Source organism: Bombus huntii, chromosome 8 (genome assembly GCF_024542735.1).
Source record: "Bombus huntii isolate Logan2020A chromosome 8, iyBomHunt1.1, whole genome shotgun sequence".
NCBI classification, from domain to species: domain Eukaryota; kingdom Metazoa; phylum Arthropoda; class Insecta; order Hymenoptera; family Apidae; genus Bombus; species Bombus huntii.
The window spans coordinates 9,978,906-9,999,062 of record NC_066245.1 but is presented as its reverse complement, the minus strand read 5'-3'; the positions used below and the strand labels follow the sequence as shown (position 1 = coordinate 9,999,062).

The window sequence follows — 20,157 nt, the reverse complement described above, 5'->3', positions numbered from 1 at the left end:
GAGTACTAACTTCACACCCCTTTCCGTTTATTTCTAGCTTCGCTCCTCGCCCTCGAACTCCACACGACGTTCAATTCGAACCGGAAGCGTGTAAGCGCATAATTTTAACGGGGAACGCGTTTCGAAGCGGGTAAACGATCGCGCGTACGCGTGTACGCGCATACAACACGGTTTGTAGATCGTGTGAAAATCGTTGTAGCTCCGCACCGGTTAGACGCTAGTTCGAGCCTCCTCCAGTGAGTTGACACGCTCGATTCTTCGTCCTACTTTCGAATTGATGTGATTATCGAATCGAATTATACGCTTTGCATCCATACGCTGTTATTCGTGTCTCGTTCGAGCTCGTACAATCAAACCCAGCGTTTCCTTTTCCTCGTTTCTCTGACAGGCTTTCTATCACGGCTGCTGGAATTGTGGTCTGTCTTCGCGTGGGGTACGGTCACTGGCTATGCTTGGGACTTCGCGCCACGTTAAAACGGTTATTGTCGACTCCGCAACGGTGACTGATTGGTTAAAATTGGTTTTCGTGGTGTACAGGAATTATTTATATGTTTGTAGCGGCACATGAGCTAGAGGACAATTCGAATCTTGTTGTTTTGCCTCGGAGTATCAATATCGTTAGAATACACATAACGTGATATTGATTAAACTTCGGACAAAACAATGTCGCCGCTACGTGCAACCGTCAAACGAAGACGAATTTCAATTTTCCGGCTCTTCCCCGACCAGTATAAATAAACGAACGCGATCGTAAGGTGACTAGTTTTTATCAATTTCGAGCGATCTTATTAGCGATTTATACACTGCCTTCAGCGAATCCGTTAGTACCGAGCGTCTTAGCGAACATTCTCCGTATTTATTTATTTATTATTTAAAAATATACTTGAGGGTTTTCAACTTCGAGTTATCTGGTCATTTATTATTATAACCATATATTATTACAATAGGAAAAATGATTGCGACCCTTTCGCGGTTCGAAGAAGATTTCGGCTCTCGTTTCTTCTTTATATCGCAAGATTTTTACTATAAATATTCTTGTTGCAAAGAAATCATAAAATCAATTTGATACGTCGACTGTAAAACCTTCGCACGCTTCATACTCTTCATTTACACAGTTTGCAAGACGAATTAGAAACGTTTATGTGATTTTAGTCTTAGAAGGAAGGATTTAATTTTTACTTGTAAAATATCATGGATATCAATAAAATTATTTTCAGCGCGTCAATAGAAATACTGTCAATAGATCAATAAAATATATACAACGTGTAACAACGAAACTTTGTAAGGAATATTCCGGATTCAAAGCGCGAGGGTTTAAAGAAATACTTGCTGGATCGATTTCCGCCTTTGACGAAGGATGAAGGGTTTGTGGAAGACGGTAGAAAAGGGAAGCAAGCAGCGGTTAGGCTAGGTCAGTTACCCAGACGGAACGAATTGGGTCAAGACGGAGTACCAGCTCTCCGGGGACGGTTTTGTATTATGCGTGAGACGACATATGGTTGCCGTTCGGACCTGCTACATTGTTATTCACGAGTGTTTGCACGTTCTTGGAAGGAACGTTTACGTTTTAGAATGTACATATCTTTAGCTTCAGTTTTGTTGCTACTTCTTACATTCAAATATGTTCGTAATCCAAACATACGTTCTAATTTTTCGTTCGACAAGTTAATCTCCACTTAATTGATCTGCGATAAAAATGTTGGAAATTTCTCTGCCATTCTCGACGATCAAATCCTTGAGCGATGATCGTGTCACGTAAAGTCGAGGGTTAGATGATACAACAAGAAGGTTGAGTCGTAACACAACTACTGTTTTTATTTTCTAACCAACTTTATTTACTAACACAGCACAGGTTTACAATAATCGAGACTCATCGGAGACGTGTTCACTACTCGTAGGTTTAGTGCTTTTCTGTCTAGGTGTTCTCGTCTCATTACGGAGGAAAGCTCGATGTGGGTGTGCGCTCTTTAATTAACAACGCGGATTCGCTGTTCGCACCTTTCGTTAGGAAAAGCGAGGGTAACGATCCACGATGATAATTGGTTATAGGCCACGTTGATAAACGAAGATAGGAGGAGGAAGCATCCTACCAACGTGGCTAGTAGGTGATATTGTTTATGGGAAAACCCAGCTTACAAAAGACACTTACAAAAATAATAAACTAAAAGTTTAAGTTTATGGTGGGTCCCTGGGGTCCCTGGGGTACTTGAGGGTACGCGGTGAAGACCTGCACACATATGGCGGCCTCTAATATGAATTAACGTTACAATCGCACTGAATACAACGATGGTTAATATCATTAATATCATTAAATGGCAGTTTAAATAATTAAGCTTCCACGGATAAATCAAATCGTTCATATGCAAGTCTAATTTCTTCGTCGTTCTAAACCTCCAAAAAATCTAAAATAATTTTCAGATGCTTACCCGAACGATTGAAACGTTTTTCCATAGAAACAAAATTTCTGTTGAAGAAATTCGAAGATGAATATTCGTTTGAACCGTCAACGATATCGGCGGTTAACCTACGAAGATGTAACTTCTAATACTACAAAAAAATTGCCAACGTAAGGAAAGGATAGAATACAGTTGTAAAACATATAAATTATAGAGAATGAAAAATTGGAAACACGAATAATAGGGGCTAACGTTCGCTTTCCCCGGTCTCCTCCCGCTTCCTCTTCTCCTATTAATTTCTGATTACAGGTTTTGAACGGGAAATTATCCTGTTTCGTGTTCCCGTGGTAAACAAATTCCGGTTTCCGCTCTCGAGAGTCAACCGATAAAACGTTGCAATGCCGCACTTCCGTCTAATTACCATATTTCACGTTTCGTATTCGAACTTTCAATTTGCCCAATAAAGTTTTCATCGACGCGGCTATATGCATCGGCGTCTATCCTCTGGCTAAATATTTCTCCACGAAATAATTTTGCCCGAACGATGTATCGTTCGGGACTAACGGTGGTTAGTGTATCTAATTTTAACGAAGCGTAGTCGTTAAACAGAACGGGTTAAATTAAGCGGTGATGCATTACGCTGCCAGTGCATTTCGATTAGATTAAGCCGCGTCTCTATGACGTTCCGCAGAACGCGGTTTGGTTACAAACAATGCATCGGGGAGCAGTAGAGTGCTAATGTTTCCCCATGTTACGTGACACCGTGTCCACTCACGAGTTCTAGCAAACATTTAAATATTATGCTATTAGTTATACTATAGTTTTTGATAATTAAAAGGTACAATGCGGTAGCGTCGCGTTAACCGATCAGAATCTTCGTTAACTGACCGTTGCTATACTCAATGTACTTAAGATATTCTATCTACCATCTCTAAACCGAATGAAACCATAGTTTAACGATTTCTTTATTCCATCTTCGGTTTTCTAATATTCCAACATATCTTGAAAAACGAGAAAATGTTAGCATACGTGTATTAACTAAGACAATTAGCACTTACTAATTTCTCCAGCGAGTCTCAGAGCAATCTGACGCAATAATTTACTAACTGGTAATATTAGTCCAATAAATTACGCGTCATAGATCGTGAAAGAAACTGGGATAATCGAATAGTTCGTAACTTGTAAAATTTCATTGGCTCATAAATTTTCCACACATCTAACTGATAAATTAAAAATCTTACACGAAGTATAGAATTTGGAATTTCCTTGATTCTTACTTTTCGTATTCTTCGTGACAGAATCTACGCGAAATCATACTTTAAAGATATATAACGTGAAAAGTGTATCAAAAATCATTCACTAAACATTGGAAGGTTTTTCGACGTCAGGACGTCGGTTTGTACGACTGGGGGATCGGTTCGTATAGGGCACGTACATAATGTTGGATTTAGTGTCCGCGTTAAGGCTGTCCGAGTTCGAGGCTCGAGCTCGGAGCCGGCGAGATACCGACCGTGTATCGTGATTTGTGGACGTCAATACGGGGGTTACGCGTGACGTATCTCACCGATCATAATTACATCCTGTTACTGGAGATTCTGGCTCCTTGCTCGTCTACCTCCACGCACACTGTCTCCTTCATCGCCATAGACGTCCTTCGAGGGCCTCCTGATTTACCGACTTCCTCTCGACTATCGTCTAATGACTCAATCGCTTGTTCCGCTCTGTTGAATCGTTGTATGAACACTCGTAAAAAAAGATCATCGACCAACAACCGCAAGAATAATTATTTTTCAAGTAGTTTAACTTCCTTTATTTCTTTCTCCTCCAAGGGTTAAGAAAAGATCACAAGCCAATCATTGGAAGAACACTTGCCAGAAAGAAGTAATTTCCAGCTGCCATAACTACTTTTACCCTTGCATAAGCAAAAACTACGAAAATACCACAAACTAATACCCGCAACGGTATCCTACAGCTATCCAACTACCTTCAACTACACTAACGATCACTTCCTTCCTAAAAGTTGCAATTTGGTATCACAAACTGATGCTTGTAGGATCTGTTGCCTCGAAATTTGCAAACGGAAGCTTTTAACAATCTCTATCCTATCCTTGTCAGAAATTACAGTTTCGTGTCACAAACTAATGCTGCCAAAATCACTTCGATCTCCAATTACCCTTCTCTTTGTCCAAGTATTAAAAGCAACCAGTAACCATTGACCTCAAACATATGGCACTACCAATATACCTAACATTCTTCAGTCTAGAATTGCGTCGGAAAAAAGACACATAAAAATATCGAAACGTGGAAAGCGAGTATCGGCAGTAATCTGGAATGGCAGTCGGTCTTCACGGGTGGCCAGTAATTCGAGTCCGTCCAATTCACCACGATAATTGCATTTCGCGATATGCCGAATCAGTGGATACGTGTCCGGCTAGCCGTAAGGCATCCACGGAGCATCCGAATCCTGTCGATCCTCTCTCCGTTAACCCGGTGCCAGTCGAAGCTACCTCCTGGCGGTCAGCCTTCGATTCGCGCTTCCATCCGGCTTCGACTCTCCCTTCCCGATAATGCTGCGCCATCCCTTCGTGCATAACCTTGCGTGTACATGTGCGAGTACATGCAGGAACGTTTCACCTATTAGTCGCTGTGGAACGGCAGCTCGCCATCACGCGACTCCACCGGCGGGCTAACATCAAAGCCAAAGGCATAGTTGCACTCTGGGGACGGCCTATAACGCGGCGAAGCTGGTTTACCCGGTTGCAGTTCTCTCCCTGAACTCTCTGCTGCCTGCAGGCGGACGACGATACCAACGAGAGGAAGCTGCCTCTACTGCACCGTTGCAATTTCACCCTGAATCTCCTGCCACGAATTTCCCAATCGGAATTTACCAGAATTTCCACCCTTAATGACGCCACCTGCTTCATAGCGTACGTCTTACGTCACGCGAGGATCTCGAGGATCGTTCGTGACGGCCGGGTCTCGGGGATGGTTCGAGCTATGAACAAGGATTTACGTTTCGGTGGTATCAGGTGTCTTGGTGTTCGTATTATGGGAGTACAGGTTTCCATGATTTTTCTTTAATTGTTCATAGATAGGATATTCGTGAAATGTTGATATTTCTATGCATGGAATTGGAAGAGTAGAACTTTGTGGCAGAAATCTGTTTCACCTGTCGAATACCGTAGCGAATAGTTTGGATATTTTATATATTTGTATTTGAATATTTCTGCAATACTCATCATCCGTGCAACTATACATCTTTAAATTTGTCTATGTAACTACTGTACATCAAGTTTAAAGCTTAATTGCACGAAGACTCACAATTTATTTATAAGTTATAGCATCGCATCGCAATGCGTAATGTTAGATAAACTGGCTTTGCGATGCTTCGTGTTGTATTTAATTTACAAAGTGATTTTACTAAATAACTTTATCTTCAATGTGAATAAATCTGTGTTTTCTACGACTGTTTCTCGGTAACTGAATTGTCCATTCTACACATCATTCGCATTAGGCTCGTAGGGTTAGGTATTAGGGTCGTTCTTGAACTCTGACGATATATCGATGTATTTTCACGCGGACTTGCAAACCACATTACCGGGTATATAATTTGCGTCTCTGCGTTCACGCAATCACCGTCATATTTATATTTCATGTTTCACGATTTTACGTTGCAAACACGTAATTGTCATTGTGTCACTTCAAAGCACAGGAAGTTACAAGGGGTAAACCGAAAGAGGGTAACAGATCGGGTTTGCTTTTCGAGAGGCGGGATTTTGTTCAGCGTCACTGGAGTCGAAATTTTACGATCGACATTTTACACTGTAACCTTCTTACCCCACTTTTTTGTTACGTCAAACGGAGATATTAAATGACGGTCGGGCCAGTAAACGTTGGTGAAGGCAGCGCTATTAGTATAAATACGGTTATAATGCAGAAGTTAGGGTTGCAAAGGGTATAAACAGCCAGTAAATCAACAACTTTAACCTTTGTGCCGAAGGGACTCGAATAGAACTCGAAACCAGAACGAAAGTTTAGTACCTGATCCATCTACCGACACAAAACACCAAACTTTCCCTAGTCAATTTCAACGTGACTCCTACTCGAAGTTTAAGTGGATAAAACCAAGAAACTAAACGAATCGTGGAAAATGTAAACTTTGTTCTTCTATTTTAATACGTGTGTATCACCGATTCCGCTACTATGACTTCCATTCGCATAACTGTTATTCGCTCGAATACTCTTTAAACGAATTCTCAGTTAGCAATCGTCTGGCAGTATGCGTTTATACCTGTCCCTGTATTCTCTCCGATAAATCACGAAATTAACTTGCAAGGAAATATATTCATCCCTGGAGAATGAGAAACCAGAAACGAAACAGTCCATCCGCGAAAGAATCATCTTTGCCCCTCGACCTCGTGACCTCAAACCGAACAACAAGAAAAAAAGGGAAAGAAAGAGAAGAACGAAAGACGAAGGCAGCGCAGGTTCGAAAAGGCGAGCGAAAGCCGATCGTCTTCGCCGGTGCGAGTCTTTCACAAAGATCGCCGAATTAATCTGCCATTAATATCCGCTCGGGCACGAAAGAGCAAGCCGGTCGAGTGTGTAAAGCTTCTCTAAACAAGCGGTCGCGTAACAAATGGCAGTCGGTTCTCATTCACGTCCAGCTCGGCCGCTTTAATGCCGCGGCCATGTATGCATACGGCCGGAAGGTGATTAATGCCGAACAGGAGGGTCAAGATCCTTCACGATTAATCAAATTAAGGGGTGGAAGCGCGAGATAAAACTCGCGCCCGTGGAAAAGTCCAGTTAGACGCGTTAACCATCGCCGTCTCTGTCTGTCGGCGAGGTCTCGCCCCGGTTGCTCGACCGTTGAAAGCGGACAATGAAAAATGACGAGCATGACTTATCTGTATCGAGGACTCGCGAGACGAACCACCGGCCTTGAAGGGAGGCGTGACCGACGACGGGGGTTCGTTTCGTCGTCGGTAAGCTGACCGGCCCGAAATATACAGGGTTCGTGTTGAGTAATGACTGCTCGAATTTCGCGACGTTTAAACGGTGCTTGAGAGTTTCGTCAGGGCCATTGGGCGGGAAGAGAGGCTAGCTGATGTCTGGAGGATTAATGTGCCTTCGGGCTCAATTGTTTCCTGATGAATGCTAAACAGATAGGCATTGGCCGTTATAGGAAATAAGGCGAAGTTGGGTTTTAATCAAACGAATTTATTAGGCGATTTGAGGAGGAAGATTTTTAGTTTGACTTTTTGTATTTTTCGTTTGATTCTGACATAAAAGTATTTCGAACGAAAGACATATCTGTTACGGAAGATTTAGAATTTGTGCGATTGTAAGCGTTTATCACGAAACCCTTGATAAATTCTATTTTTACATTAAGTTACTAGCGTCATAAAGGTTAAAGGAATTAGCTCTGGTCTCGCGAATTCCTTTGTAATCACCGATTACATAGGATAATTTAATTAACCGAGCCATAGTTTGAACGTGTACGTGCTTATGGCGTGTAGTACGTACCATGAATATAACTCGTGTTCCTCACATTTTGATCTTGAAATTCGTCTGGTGAATCTTACGAGGTATTAGGAAGCAAGGGGTGACCAGAGACCGATTGTATTCCGAATGTAGACGACAGCCATGGGAACGATTTACAATAAGAACAAGAAGAACATTTTTCTGAAGGAGTAACGAGAATCGAACAACTCCAACGTCAGAAATCAGTACGTGCCGAAGCTCGAAAGACCGATCTCGTTATACACGAATCTCGCAGTTCCATCAACTCGGATGACATTCCAGACAAGTCGTTGAATCGTTTCAGCAGGCAGAAATGTCGGAAGAAGTCCAGCACAGCGAGGACAGCATGTAAATGAGTAATTGTCCCGCGAGATTAGCGACGCTGATGTCCGTTGAGAGGGTCTCGTCATCTCGTTCTAAAAGAATGAAATAAAAGGAGAAAAACGGCGAGCCATGACTTATCTGTATCGAGGACTGTGCAGCACGTTCTCTCGAGCGACGAGAGGCGTGACAATCGTAATCCCGATTCGTTCGAGGTACTTGAATGGGAAACGAAACTGGACACTGGTCAACGAAAGGTTGCAGGGTGCACGAATGAAGATCCTTCGTGCAACGTGGCCACCATTGAAGGTCTAGCCAACGGTGATCGAAGATTAATGGCGGCTCCCGACCGTCCCACGACGATTTGTTATGTCCAATATCTCGCTATTAAGGACGGCTTCGCTGCTGAATATCCTGTTTCTTCGGCGAGATTCGCGACGATTTATTATTAAATGCACGTGTTTTAAAAGATTAGTTTCGTGCAGAAATATCTTGTTCGATAATAATACTATTGATCTTCGATTGGCACTTGAACGTATATTGTGTTGTATATCGTGCGTTATAGGTATTAGGATATTTACTAATTACGTTTACTGGGAAAACGTCAAATTTTGCTTTATTTAGCTTTTAAGATTACAGCTTTACGTGTTCTGGTAAATGAAACATCCGAAGATCGAAATTCATACACTTGCAAAGGATCACGCAACCACTGTAATTATATACTGCGATAATATGTTTATAATAAGATGTCTAGGAAATAAAAATCGTGAAACGTATTGAATCGGTACTTACATACTTACAGTCGATAATGTACGTACTATATGTAAATGATAATAATCAAAGTAATACGATGAGGTACGCGTTAATCATATTTCCATCTCAATAAAAGTTGAAATTAATTTCATCAAAATTACCTGGATATTAGAAAATTGTAAAAGCAGAGAACTTGAAATTTGTCATTTTTATGGGTCTGATGGTTTCTCCTGTTTACTATATAATTTAAAGCAATTACATCTCAACCGCCTTTCAACTCGGAAAGCATTACACGCAACATTACACGGCAATAACCATCGTAAGCGAAAGATCTAATCTCCTCGAATTTACGTTGCTTTTAATTCAATATCCTTCCTTATAAACACACGCTAGAAATACATCAACCCTGAACAGTGGAACGTATCATCCTGCTCAGATTCACGGACCACCCTTTTCGTTCTGACGCGAAGCTCACGCGGTTTAAGAGAGTGAAAAGACTGGCCAGCCACGATGATCCCTCGTCGCTCTGCGAGATCAGGTTCCTCGACTACGATCGGTTCTCGTAACGAGTTCATATCTTGCGCATCGTTTGCCTCGAACAGAGGCAAAGCCCGTTCCCAAAACAGGCATCACGATGTTTCGCGATTCTTTCGAAACTGCACACCTGACGATCCACAAGGGGAAGAAGGGTCTTTGACGATTCAAATACGCGATCATCGAGCCTAGATATATCGCAGAATGTTCTGACCAACGAAACGAGTCGCAGCAGAGTTTGAGCGTAATAGAGATGTTGAGTGCAAAGAGCGAATACGATCATCGACCGATGAAAAAAGGATCGGGACGCGCTCTGATCTTAGGGGAATTTTTAAGCTGTTTCTAAATGGTCACAGCAAATTATAGTATGCTATACGAAAATACCATAAAGCTTTGTGATCGTTGGACTGTGTATTCTTATGCGTTTATGGGAAAATCGAAGATGCACGGAATACACGTGATACGCAAAGATATACAGGGTGGAAAGGGGGTGATTCTACGCGAAAAAAGAAATCGAAAATATAGAATAAAAATATTTCGTTTGAGGCTTTGTTTTCGAGAAAATCGACTTCTTTTTTCGCGTAGAATCACCCCCTTTCCGCTTGTACCACCGGTTACCAAGCACCCTGTATAAAACTGTGGTTAGTTCAAAGTACAGTACCGTTTATAATATTTAACACGTGCAACAATTTTCCATGTGGGTTGCATTTTTTAAATTATTTCCATCGAAGTATGAATTTACAGAAATTTAGCGTTCTTTTTCGTAAATGGCTAATCATCGATTTTTCACCGGTGGCTTTCGCGTGTAAGATAGCGGATTCGATGTAACGTTCGCGTATCAGTTAAAACCCTATTAGCCGAGATAAGGGAAACGAAATTAAGTAGAACGATAGAAAATTCGTAATACGTTCGATGGAGAGGACGTTTTTCGCAACGAAGAGGGTGACGGTGGTGACATAGAGGGAGAACGCGGAAGCGTAGTGAAATAAAGAGATGCGGAGATACAGAGGGGTAAAGAGGGGTAAAGCGGGGAGGAGTATTCGCAAACACGCGAATTTCAAAAGGCACTCGACTACGCGATGTCCCCGGCATAAGCGACGGGGACCTTTGACGACGTATGCAAATACAGATCGAGCATGATAAATTGCTCTTGTCAAGACACCCGGTATTTCGCACGAGCCCATAGAAACCCGTTTCCATAGGGAACGGATTCCGCATATAATTTCGTCGGCGACGGTTGAGGCTCGCAGCAACGATTCTCTTCTCTTTCCCCGTGTTCTTGTTCCGGCCGCGCTGTCTCTCGGTTTCCGGTGGAAACTTTCGCGAGATCCGTCTCGCCCGATCGAAACGCCCTTCCTCTTCGTCCCTTTACGACGCTCCCCTTTCCTAGGCCGGCGTTATCGTCGACGCCGAATTTTGATGGAAATGTCGCGACACGTGCACCTAAATGTAGTTTCATGGCAATACCATGGTAGCTGATCGAATATTGCTGTAAACGAAGAAAACCACTCGCGTTTGGGAATTTATTAAATTTTTATTAAATATATTAAATTTATTAATTTAATTCTTCTTGGTTGAGATAGAGATAACTGGTTTATTAGACACGTGGTTATTTTTACTGCAACGCTGCAACAGAAGAACGAAGGAACTTAATCTTAGAAGATCTGAAATTCAGATTGTAATATGAATATGCAGCATATTATCATTATGAAGAAATATGCCAAATATTATAGCTTTTCTTGCGTGAATCGTTCCTTTTAAACGAAAGAAAGAATCTTTGCTATATATCTGTTTTGCGTATAGTTCTAGTTTCGAAAGACAAAAGAATGAAAAAATTATTGAAAGGACATAATCTCGAGATAAGGAACTGTAAACGAACCATATTGGGATCCGCATGAAATCTTCGACATCATAGTACGAGTCGTAAATGTCAACTATATGAATCGATCATTCCCACCGTTGAAAAGAATGAATTGCTTATAAATTAGAGAATTCGAAAATATACTTAAAATATCTGTTGTGTGTACGTTGAAGAATCAACCCAAATATATTTCCACGATAACGTCAGAAATAATATCAGATCAACATAATGCTTATCGAACGATTCAAGTTTCTCTTCATCCCCTTTCCACGTGTTCCTTTTTCTTTCCGTATAACACAAAGCTTCCACAGTCCCAACGTCCCTTCAGAGTCGTTAGAATCGCGCAAGACTTATCTCAGAGACTTGTATATATACCTACTGGGAAACTAGTTCGACTCTCGTCAGAGAGACGAGAGACCATTGGACGGAAGATTTATGTCGCGTTTAACACGGCTGCGCCTTTTGTCGAGGCAGTGGCAACATCACGCCTTCACGACTCCGACAGGGGTTACATCTATCTCGCTGTCATATCGTGTTAATGCAGCATCTCCACCGGTCGCGAGGTTGCTCCACGATTTCGTGGCTAAATCGTCTCATTAACGGGTTTCGTGGGGGGTCCCAGCTCATTTGCATCACACTCGCCCTTTGGAACCGGTCCAGCGACACCGTATTAACCCACTGAGACTGTTTTTACGACTGACTATTTGTTTGTCGTCTGGTGAAAGATGCTGCCTGTCAGCCTGGGAATGATCTTTGTTCTCTGTTACCTGGTCCAATACATTTCTTGTAACGATTTCACAAATTTTCAGACGTTTTGCAATCTTAACGTTTGTAGGAATTGTCGTGTACTTGACATTTCTTTAACGATCTTGTTGAGAGTCGGAGGTTTTAAGTTTTAGAAATCTGGGAGTTTTATATTATATTAGGTTGTCTGAAAAGTTTCTTTCGTTTTATGACGAAATAATAGACGCACAATGTTCTTTTGTTTTATATTATTTCGTCGAATTACGTACGATCCATTTTGTTTTGTCGAGATAAACGTCGTGACATTTCACAGACTTGGTTTCACGTTTGTACGAAGATGCACTGTTGTAAAAGACGGAAGAAAGTTTGCGGAAGAAAGACACTTCCCGGACAACTTAATATTACGAGTTTCGTTATTGCTCCGGTTTCAGTTACTGTGAGGTGTTCTGTAAGAAATTTGGTACAAAGCGTTTAGAATATAAATTTGTCGGAGATGGAAGGACACCGGACCTTCCCCTGGAACTCCGGGAAAATCCGTAAAATCGTAATTAAAGTTTACAGTTGTAATTAAAAAATTTGCCGTCATTCTGCCCAATTGTACTTGTTTGCGATTTGTGATAATAAACTTGGGCTCAGTCGCCGAACGTAGCCGCGGTCAACGGGACGGGCGCTCCGTCTAGCAAAGGTGCGGAGCGGTGTCATGACCCTCATTAAAGGAACTACCCATAGAGGTATCGGACAGTAAAACGGTTCCTTAGGACAATGAATACCTGATGTTGAGGCACGTACACAGCACAAGTCTGGGGGTTTTTCGGCAATTAAGATGTGTGCAAACGGACAGGCAGCTTTTTTCTCAAATCGACCAATCGACAGCGAAGTCGATCCGAGGATCTTGTACTTAGACACCCCACCATAGTTGGCCTCGGTAGCGTCATTGGGACGAAAATTCATTCTTTCTCGAGATTTCATCGGCGAAGGGAGTAGTACACGTTTGAGTTAGAGCAAGTATACCTACCCTCCCGTTGACCGTGGATTCGCTATCGAACCTAAGACCATTATCACTAGTGTTGCGAGTGTCTAATGTTGATTGTCGAATCGGTAGTGTTCATACTCGTTGTATCAGGCCGTATCTTCGTTATAACACAACGCTGACTCTTCTCCGACAAATTTATTCTTAGAATAACAAGCGTTGCAGGTGGAAAATATTCTACAGAAATTTATTTATTTCCAATATTTATCCTAACAGAATATTTTTCCCTTTCGCAATGAGATATCTGTTTATACTTTTCTTGGAATATTTCTTTGAGTTTCTTTTAAAATATTTTCTTTCGTAGAAGTTTCTGCAAAATTTAAAAGAAAGAACTTCTATTCATTTTCGAAAATATTCGTCTGATATAAATTTGCTTTGAATATACCTGATAGATGTGATTATTTCTAACATTTAATATATGCATTTATTCATCTGGTATATCTTGTGCTCCTCTCTACCATACGATTCAATTACCATTTTCCACGAGCTTCTTCCTCCATTTGGAGACCTACGTGCACTTAATCGCGGCGAAACGCGTTTCCGATACGGCCAGCGCTCAGTTCCCCTTAATTTCGACGAAGGCAGACATGATGCACTGATTTTCCCGACTCTCCAATTTAATCAGTGACCGTCGACGGTCCGCGAGGGCCGATGCAACGAAACCGGATCTCGAACTTCTGATGGAAATGCAAATGTCATCCGTCCGTCTGTCCAATCTGAAATTAGGCTTTCGTGGTCAGGAAATTTTCGTTTCTGGAAATCCACGTTGTCTCTTCGCGCAACACGACGACGAAGATTAAACTCGAATCAATTTTCAGTTTCATAGGTTCTTTAAAAATTTCAATTCTTCAACCGCAATTTACAGAACATTTCATACTTTTTATTTATCCCTCGCTGAATGACGAATCGTGCTTCTTGACAACGTCAGATCTTTATTTATCGGCATATAATCATTCAGAATTTACAATTGCAAGAGAGAAATATTGCGGAAACTGAACGTAGAGATTTCCCAGAATAATATCGTGCAATGAAATATTTCATTCCAATTCATACAAACGTGAAACCAAGTCTGTGAAATGTCACGGTGTATATCTCAACGAAACAAAATGGATCGTACGTAATTTGACAAAATAATATGAAACAAAAAAAAAAATTATAATTTTAAATGTCATAAAAAGTGTTAGAATATCCAAGAATTACTTTGCAATTATCTTTCTAAAAGGAATGCTATCTATTAGGTTTATGTCGAACCTGAACTTTCCAATCGCGCGCTCTAATTGCTCGTCGGTTCCTGTTTATCCGGAGATACGCAGAATACTTCTACATATTTCTCAATCGCTATCTAGGTCATTAACATTAATCAGTCTGATCGTTAACATTAATCGGTTGATATTACCGGCCAGCTAATCGAGACAGTTCGATCGCTGGTCTCGGGTCACCGACGTGATCCACGTCGCCAGAAACGCGTTCATCCATCCGGCAAAGGCGAGACGATCGCTTGGAAATTGAAGCCGCAGAGGCGGAGTCCTCGGTTGACTCACTGGAAACCATGCACCCGAGATTGGCTTCGCGGAAACGCGATCTCTGCTCGAGAGACGACCCCTCTGCCTGTTAACAGTCTAATTAAGATGATAACCTGTTACTAGTGATAACGAGGCTCGCGAACCTGCATCGCACGCGTAAACGGTGGAAACAATTTCGACGGATGAAATAGAACACCGGTGCGATGGCTTAAAACTGTAGAAACCCGTGGGTGGTAGACCGTTTCCTTTTGGAAAAGGATCGTCTTGTTGTTTGTATGAGAGTTTCATTAGGAGCCTGAGAACGCTTCGTCTGCGATCGTTTCCCTAACGATTCGCGTAATTAAGTCGGCTACGAGTATTCGCGCTTTGGAAATTAAGCCGGAGCTTTGCGTTCTTTCGAGAAATATTCCAACGAATCGAATTAAAAATCTCCACATAAATTCATTTAGCTTCGTTCATACGTTTCTTCAATCTAATTTTGGATTTCTTAACAAAACATTCGACTAATAGATAAGCATAAAAGAGAAAGTGGAACGAATCGGTTAGAAAGATTCTTCCTTTTTCTCAGCTAACTTCATTCGAACGCTTTTCGAGCCTGACTTTGTTCAAATATTTTTCAGAAAATATTCCATTAAATTTTGATCAACGATGAAATGAACCAGATGCAAAGACATATTTTCTCAAGTAAATTCACTCCATTGAAAATGTTCTCCATCCTCTAACCTTTCGCCATTCGGTGTATCCTTTTAAAATTCCCGTCACCGCGAGTCATCACAAGTCTGAATCCTTATCATACTTCATCGTCTTGTACGATCGTGCTTTGAGCTTTCGGCTTCCTGCTCTTCTCGTGGCTTTTACAAAATCGTCGAAAGAGACGAGCTATCAGCGAAGCATGAAATCATTAAACGTCGCCAAAGACCGAACTTGCAGGGAATCTTACTTGGCGTCATGATTCTCCGCGACGCTCGTTTTAAATGAATTTCCCGGAACGCAGTTTCCATTCAGCGCGATAAAGACGCGTCGACGTTAGTTTCCCCACGGAAGATCGAGTTATTCGCGCGACGAAAGACCATGCAACGTCATTATCGGCTGTTCGAAACGAACAACCTACTCGTCGTCCCTTTTCACCTGTCAAATCGGTGAAACCGGAACGACGAGACTCTCGAACGCGAAACTTATCGTGTATAACGACGTTTTCCAAGTTGAAAAGCGCGGATAAAAAGGAGACCGTGCGAAGGGTAGAAACGAATCCCCATTCACAGAGTCGAGGTGGGTTCTTTGGAATCTTTTCTAGTCGCGTGTGGCGTTGGTCAGATTTCTAGCCGTTTGCACGAGATTTTCAGAATGTCCTGGGGTATCACGAGAGGGAGTTTCATACCGTTGATAAACGCGGTTGGGTAGGTGTCGTCGGAGAAAATAGGGTTGGAAAAGTGGAAGTTAATTGGGTCTGCGTGGAGAAACCGGAGAATATGTCGTTCCAAGGGTGTAGGAAACCGTGTTCGCTAGTGATGGAGCTTCAAGTGTACTTGTGGTGAGGATGAGAGATTGAAATATAGAAAATCGAAAGGTGGAAGCCTTCCTGTTTTGTTTCAGACTGTAGTGTTTGAATTATTAACTGACGTTGAATATTTTTCATACAATGTGCGACAAAAAATGAGATTGTGCCTGTACCTTCTTTTATTAAAGAAATTCAGAAAAATTCGACTAAGATCGCCTCGACGTAGTTCTCTTTCGACTTGACACACAGCCGTATGCACCATCGTACGTCAGCGTTCAAAACGATTTCTGTAAATCATTTTCTGCGATGCAGATCGAGAAGCGTCGTTTTCGCTTTTACATTTCTTGTCGACGAAAAGTGGTGGACTTCTTTGATTCAAAAACACGCGCACGAGACATGCAATCTCATGCAAAAGACAAAAAACTTGATGTTTATTCGTTGTTCAGTTTTCTTGTCCGACATTTTTCAACCGAACGCGCCTATAAATCGAAGATGCGTCCACTTGTACTGAGTGCAGCGATCGAGCTGATTTTTGCAACATTGTCGCCTGACAAGAGATCTTTGATAGTCGCCTTCTTCGTTTCTCCCCTCCAACTCCTGCTTCCAGTGCTATAAATTCGTTTTTTCTTTAGCGTCGCACATCGTAATACCGATTTCATCGTAAGAATCGCAAGGAAAAAGGCTCTCGAAATCAGTTATGATCCTCGATTAAATTTCATTTACGCTTCTTAGAACATTCTCTGCCTTTCTTCAAATCAAATGATCAAATATCAAATCTGTTAATATTTTCATATATTCAATTTCACATCCAATTACCATGGAACCTGGATAACTCAAACCTCTATAAGACTACAATTTTGTCCATTTCCTTGCGTTCTGCGAGAACTTGCAGAAGTCGAAATAAAACTTATGTGGCGGATCGGTATCAATAGGACGCCGACAGGTCGAGCCGCGGGTACCAACCGCCAACACTAGAGGGCTACGACGACAACGAGTCTGTCTGTCTAACTCGCTAGCGGTCGAATATACGAGCGATTGATACAAATACCGCACCTAGCGAGACTCCCTCTACGTCTAAGGCAGGGACTACCGGGCATAGCCTTACTGACGAGTCCACCGGTAGTCCCGGGACGAAACGCACTCTCTCTCTCTTTTCATCCGTCACACTTACATTGACTCGAATTATCTGCCACGTGTCCAGACACATTACTTCTGTAACTCGAGTTTAGAATAGTCAGACTTCTACAGGTCCTTTGTAAATTTAGCCCTGTAAGTCGAACTTTTATCGCTGCAGCCTCTGCAGCTCGTAGTGTATGGTACCTATATAGCTACGCCTCCAGCTGTTAGGATTGTCTCGAATAACGTAAAACGAAAAACATAAGACGACACAAGCCGTATCTGAACTTCTTTGTCCTTCGACCACGTGCATTCCATAGAAGCTAATCGTTTTTCGTCGGTCAAACGCACAATTGCCACCATCTCCCGCGTCTTTAACTTCTGGGGTTACGTATGTCGAATAAAATGGGTTCTAAGAGGAAGCTCAAAATACTGAGACTTTCCGACAAAGTGAACGTAATTGTGCCTTCGTACAAAGCCTCTGAATGTTGGATTTTCGTTCGTCGAACCTCTTTTACTCGCCAATTTCGATAAGTCGAAACCTCTAGAAAATTGGTGATTCTAGTTCTTCCATTGTGAGGTTCGAGTTATCAAAGTTGGGTCTTAATGAGACGAATCGTAGAAATCTAACTTTTCTCGAATCCTTATAATCCTTCATCGATTCACCGAGTAATATTTTCTAACCATAAAAATTTGTCTGCTTTCAGCAACGAAACGTCACATCGACGCGATGATTTCTCATCGGCTAAATTCAAACAACATCGCATCCAGCGCGTCTTTAAAGCGCTCAGTCGATCCATCGACAATTTTTCACGCGATTCCAATCCACGAGGGAAGCGCGTCTGGCTGACGACGCGGAGGCGGCCCATGCGAGCTGGCCCGCACAAAGGCGCATCCTCGCGAGGAAATTTATCGCTACGGGACGACGTTTCCCGTGAAAAGCGTCGAAGAAAGAAGATAGAAACGAGGCGAGGAGCACGGAGAACGCAGCAATCTGGTGAATAGGCGCGCCTTCCAGAAGCGTCGCGAATCAATTCCCGGATTGACTCTGCACCAGGTTGCCGCGCCGATTTTTCAGCTTTCTCCAGGCGGAAAACTCGCGCGTCTCGTATCCATAGCATATTTGCCTGGTTACTGAATGGAAAATGGATCGACAAGAATGCAATATCGGAACTCGCGAACAATCGTTCGATGTCAGGTAATAGAGACGATATCGATATGCCAAGAATTTTTGTTACCTTTGATCGTTGAGTGAAGCCCTTCGTGTTTAAGGTATTTATTTGTTTAACCATTATTTGACGTGCTTGACTATTTTTATCGGTACTATAGTGATCGATACTGGACTTGTCATTGGCGATTTGCAAGTTAATTAAGGTATTCGAATTAAAGAAACGTTGATGGAAATTCAGTAAATCTTTGATACTTTTCATATTACTTTGATCAATCATTTTGATTTAAAGTGCCAGTTGCATCTGTTATAAAATACTTGGCAAAAGTGTTCGTGTACTCTATCTCAATCAACATAGATCATATTTTATTTTACAAAAATACTCGAACAACTAAGAAGACAAAGTTTTGCCAAGTCTTATTATTTCAAAGTATATCTAGATTACGTTAATACCTTGACTGCCACGTTGGTCATGTATAACCGGTCATGGTTTTTTCTGTAACGCCAGGGTGGTCATTGGTGACCGAAGCGCTTGAACTTCTTACAATTGTAAAAATTGTATGAAAATTGACAATTAGGCAATTCTGAATATAACCGATAAATAGAAGATACTTTGAAATAAAAAGTGCCCCATTGAACGATTAAACATTTTTATTAGAACATCAAAAAAAAAAAAAAAAAATGAGAACAAATCTTACAGCTAATGGTGCACTGCGTTTGCATCCCATATCTTTGAGGGTTAATCTACGAATATTATTATAAACACATCTTAGAAAATAATTCTAAATGCTTAAAAGTGTGCACATACCTTACTATTATATATAGAATGAGCAAATACCGTTCACTAATATCTTCTACACGTCTCAACGATATATTCTGCACGTTTTGCTCACGACGAAATAACAAATGCGAATGGTTTGTTAAAATAAACGAAGCCTTCTTATAATACGTCGCTATTAACTGTTACCAAGGCGCCACAATGGTCACCCGTGACCACCAATAAGATAAACGATCCATTGGGGAAGAATGTCTTACATCATCAATTTATTATCATTTTGCCATTATATACTTTGAATAATAAAAATACTCCCGAGGCGTCCTGAGCGAAACATGTGATTTCGGCGTGGCAGTCAAAGTGTTAATATTTTGCGTGCACCTCGTTTTGTCTTTGAAACAAATATTAAAATAAGCGACTCTACTGTTTCGTTATGATAAATCAAAGATTAAATAACAGTCAGTCAACGTGTTAGGATTTTGTTTCGTGAGTCGGTTAGGATAATCGAAGGTTTAGCGATCGTACAGGAGCTCGTTTATCGATGGACGGATGTTCGCTGGTTGTATTAACGTGGAGACGAAAGCTCGTACACGATTGGGTGCAACAAATGAACGCGACAAAGGGAATCGAACGGCAGAACGATCGCGGCAAATTGGTTTGACAACAATGGGATTTATTGCTGCGATCGGCCGCTACGAAAGATGATTGATATTGTATCCGCTTTTTGAGCGTGGATCGCCGATTGGAGTACGTGCAATGATTAAAGCGATTGATGGGTGTACGGTGCGCGAATGAGGAAGAGAAACGGGGTGTCGTTGCTGAATATTTCGCACGAACGTAGAAGAATTCATACGTAGTACGCGTTAGATTCGAACAAACGTCAATCAAATAGAAAATATTTTTTAGACAATA

The 20,157-nt window shown here is 41.6% G+C and overlaps 1 long non-coding RNA gene across 1 annotated transcript in view; it reads left to right on the top strand.

The window, feature by feature from the left end:
* Window positions 1-19,162, top strand: part of LOC126868343 (uncharacterized) — a 129,301-nt gene extending 110,139 nt beyond the window's left edge. Inside the window, exon 4 of the long non-coding RNA XR_007690584.1 lies at window positions 18,010-19,162. This is a non-coding gene — a long non-coding RNA (uncharacterized LOC126868343). The remainder of the gene's footprint in view (window positions 1-18,009) is intronic.
* Window positions 19,163-20,157: the final 995 nt, after the last annotated feature.